This window comes from Sapajus apella, unplaced genomic scaffold (genome assembly GCF_009761245.1).
Source record: "Sapajus apella isolate SASKATOON/1434 unplaced genomic scaffold, GSC_monkey_1.0 scaffold3, whole genome shotgun sequence".
NCBI classification, from domain to species: domain Eukaryota; kingdom Metazoa; phylum Chordata; class Mammalia; order Primates; family Cebidae; genus Sapajus; species Sapajus apella.
This window is the reverse complement of record NW_022436943.1, coordinates 40,710,390-40,715,107: the sequence shown is the minus strand read 5'-3', so window position 1 is coordinate 40,715,107 and position 4,718 is coordinate 40,710,390.

Here is a 4,718-nt window from a genome sequence, read left to right as displayed (position 1 = left end):
CTGAGACTTTGCTGAAGTTGCTTATCAGTTTGAGGAGATTTTGGGCTGAGACGATGGGGTCTTCTAGATATACAATCATGTCGCCTGCAAATAGAGACAATTTGACTTCCTCCTTTCCTTTTTGAGTACTTTTTATTTCTTTTTCTTGCCTGATTACTCTGGCTAGAAATTCTAGTACTATATTGAATAGGAGTGGTGAGAGAGGGCATCCTTATCTAGTGCCAGATTTCAAGGGAAATGCTTCCACTTTTTGCCCATTCAGTATGATATTGGCTGTTGGTTTGTCATAAATAGCTTTTATTATTTTGAGATGCGTTCCGTCAATACCTAGCTTATTGAGGGTTTTCAGCATAAAGGGCTGTTGAATTTTGTCAAAGGCCTTCTCTGCATCAATTGAGATAATCATGTGGTTTTTGTCTTTGGTTCTGTTTATATGATGAATTACATTTATAGACCTTGCGTATGTTGAACCAGACTTGCATTCCCAGGATGAAGCCTACTTGATCATGGTGGATAAGCTTTTCGATGTGCTGTTGCAATCGACTTGTCAGTATTTTATTGAAGATTTTTGCATCTATGTTCATCATGGATATTGGCCTGAAGTTTTCTTTTCTTGTTGAGTCTCTGCCAGGTTTTGGAATCAGGATGATGTTGGTCTCATAAAATGATTTGGGAATAATTCCCTCTTTTTGTATTGTTTGGAATAGTTTCAGAAGAAATGGTACCAGCTCCTCTTTGTATGTCTGGTAGAATTCGGCTGTGAACCCGTCTGGACCTGGGCTTTTTTTGGGTGGTAAGCTCTTAATTGCTGCCTCAACTTCAGAACTTATGGGTCTGTTCAGGGTTTCGGCTTCTTCCTGGTTTAGGCTTGGGAGGAGGCAAGTGTCCAGGAATTTATCCATTTCTTCCAGGTTTACTAGCTTATGTGCATAGAGTTGTTTGTAATAATTTCTGATGATGGTTTGAATTTCTGTGGAATCTGTGGTGATATCCCCTTGATCATTTTTTATTGCATCAATTTGGTTATTCTCTTTTTCTTTTTTATTAATCTTGCTAGTGCTCTATTTTGTTGATCTTTTCAAAAAACCAGCTCCTGAATTTATTGATTTTTTGAAGGGTTTTTTGTGTCTCTATCTCCTTCAGTTCTGCTCTGATCTTAGCTATTTCTTGTCTTCTGCTAGGTTTTGAGTTTTTTTGATCTTGCTCCTCTAGCTCTTTCAATTTTGACAATAGGGTGTCAATTTTTTATCTCTCCTTGCTTCTCATGTGGGCACTCATTGCTATATATTTTCCTCTAGAGACTGCTTTAAATTTGTCTCAGAGATTCTGGTATGTTGTGTCTTCATTCTTGTTGGTTTCGAAGAACATCTTTATTTCTGTCTTCATTTCATTGTTTATCCAGTCAACATTCAAGAGCAAGTTGTTCAGTTTCCATGAGGCTGTGCGGTTCTGGGTTAGTTTTTGAATTCTGAGTTCTAACTTGATTGCACTGTGGTCTGAGAGACTGTTTGTTATGATTTCCGTTCGTTTGCATTTGCTGAGGAGTGATTTACTCCCAATTATGTGGTCAATTTTAGAGTAGGTGTGATGTGGTGCTGAGAAGAATGTATATTCTGTGGATTTGGGGTGGAGAGTTCTGTAAATGTCTATTAGGTTTGCTTGGTCCAGGTCTGAGTTCAAGTCCTGGATATCCTTGCTAATTTTCTGTCTGGTTGATCTGTCTAATATTGACAATGGGGTGTTAAAGTCTCCCACTATAACTGTGTGGGAGTCTAGGTCTCTTTGTAAGTCATTAAGAACTTGCCTTATGTATCTGGGTGCTCCTGTATTGGGTGCATATATATTTAGGATCATTAGCTCTTCTTGTTGCATTGATCCTTTTACCATTATGTAATATCCATTTTTGTCTGTTTTGATCTTTGTTGCTTTAAAGTCTAATTTATCAGAGATGAGAATTGCAACTCCTGCTTTTTTTTGCTCTCCATTTGCTTGGTAAATCTTCCTCCATCCTTTAATTTTGAGCCTTTGTGTATCCTTGCATGTGAGATGGGTTTCCTGGATACAGCACACCGATGGGTTTTCACTTTTTATCCAATTTGCCAGCCTGTGTCTTTTGATTGGATCATTTAGTCCATTTACATTTAGGGTTAATATTGTTATGTGTGCATTTGATACTGCCATTTTGGTGCTAGCTGGCTGTTTTGCCCATTAGTTGATGCAGATTCTTCATTGTTTTGATTCTCTTTATCATTTGGCATGTTTTTGGAGTGGCTGGTACTGGTTGTTCCTTTATATGTGTAGAGCCACTTTCAGGAGCTCTTGTAAAGCTGTACTGGTGGTGACGAAAACTCTGAGTACTTGCATGTTCACAAAGGATTTTATTTTTCCTTCACTTATGAAGCTTAGTTTGGCTGGATAGGAGATTCTGGGTTGAAAGTTCTTTTCTTTAAGGATGTTGAATATTGGCCCCCACTCTCTTCTGGCTTGTAGTGTTTCTGCTGAGAGATCTGCTGTGAGTCTGATGGTCTTCCCTTTGTGGGTAACCCGACCTTTCTCTCTGGCTGCCCTTAGTATTTTCTCCTTCATTTCGACCCTGGTGAATCTGACGATTATGTGCCTTGGAGTTGTTCTTCTTGACGAATATCTTTGTGGTGTTCTCTGTATTTCCTGGACTTGAATATTTGCCTGCCTTGCTAGGTTGGGGAAGTTTTCCCGGATAATATCCTGTAGAGTATTTTCCAGCTTGGATTCATTCTCTTCCTCGCATTCAGGTACGCCTATCAAACGTAGATTATGTCTTTTCACATAGTCCCACAATTCTTGGAGACTTTGTTCATTCCTTTTTACCCTTTTTTCTCTATTCTTGCCTTCCCATTTTATTTCATTGAGTTGATCTTCGGCCTCTGATATCCTCTCTTCTCCTTGGTCAATTTGGCTGTTGATACTTGTGCATGCTTCACGAAGTTCTCGTGTTGTGTTTTTCAGCTCCATCAATTCACTTATATTCCTTTCTATTTTGTCCATTCTCGTTAGCATTTCATCAAATCTTTTTTCAAGGTTCTTAGTTTCTTTGCATTGGGTTAGAACATGTTCTTTTAGTTCACAGAACTTTCTTACTACCCACCTTCTGAAGTCTGATTCTGTCATTTCATCACACTCGTTCTCCATCCAACCTTGTTCCCTTGCTGATGAGGAGTCGTGATCCCTTGTAGGAGGAGAAGTGTTCTGGTTTCGGGTGTTTTCATCCTTTTTGCGCTGGTTTCTTCCCATCTTTATGGATTTGTCCACCTGTCGTCTTTGTAGTTCCTGGCTTTCAGATTGGGTCTCTGAGTGGACGTTCTGTTTGTCGATGATGAGGTTATTTCTGTTTCTTGGTTTTCCTTCTGACAGTCTGGCCCCTCTGCTGTAGGTCTGCTGAGGTCCACTCCAGGTCCTGCCTGCCTGGGGATCACCTGCAGCAGCTGCAGAACAGTAAGGGTTGTTACCAGTTTTCTTCTGCTATCTTTATCCCAGAAGGATACCCGCCAAATGTCAGTCTGATCTCTCCTTTATGAGGTGGCTCTTTGGATATACAGGGGTCCGGGATCTGCTTGAGGAGACAGTCTGTTCTTTATAGGAGCTCAAATGCTGAGCTGTGAGATCCGTTGTTCATTCAAAGCTGCTGGGCAGGTACGTTGAGGTCTGCTGCAGCAGAACTCATAAACCGCTTTTTGTTCCCAGGTGCTCTGTCCCTGGGATTTAGGGCTTTATTTATGAGCTTCCATTATGCTGCTGCCTTTTTTTTTTTTCCTTCAGAGCTGCCCTGCCCAGCAAGGAGACAGCCTAGTCACTGTCTGCCCGTAGAGGTTTTGCTGAGCTGCTGTGGGCTCTGCCCAGCTGCCAAGTGAACTTCCCTGCAGTCCTGTTTATATGGGTGTAGTTAGAACTGCCTGAGCAATGGTGGCTTGCCTCTGTATTGGCAGAGTCTCTCTGTAGTGGCGGGTTGCCTTGGCAATGGCGGGCTGCCTCGGCAATGGCGGGTTGCTTTGGCCACAGTGGGCTGCCTCAGCATTGGCTGACTACCTCCGTAGTGGTGGGCTGCCTCGGTAATGGCGGATGCCCCTCCTCCACAGAGCTGGACAGTCCTGGATTCAGCTGCGCTTACTGTGAACCTCTCCATCCAGAGAGTTTCTGATTGCTCTTCTTTTGTGGGGGTGGGACCAGCCGAGCCTGACTGCCTGGCTCCCTGCCTCAGAGCCTTTTTTTTTTTTTTTAAGTTGGTGTTCCAGTTGCCTGTTGAAGAGGCACCGGGATCTGTGTGTTTTCCCTTGCAGCGACTCACTGCGCTGGCTTAAACAGAGGCACTGAGATTCATGGCTCTCTTTTTGCCCTGGAATCTACTGTCCTGGTTCCTGTTTAGTCCCCTTTTTAAACAGATGAATGGGCAACTTCCTGTGGCTCCAATCGCCAGCCAAAAGGGCACCCGGACCAGTGTATTTTGTACGGAGAACCACTGGGCCAGGGCGCTGACAAACAGCCATGCGGGGCAAAGCAGCGGCATGGCCGACACAGCCGTGCTGGCTGAAACAGCTGCGCTGGCGACCAGTGGAGCTCCTCCACCTGGGAATTTCCTAGTCTGTGGGCAATAAAAATGCGGGATCCACTCACCCTCTGCACTTTCACTGGGAGCTACAATCCTGAGCTGTTCCTAAATGGCCATCTTGGATCCACCATTATAT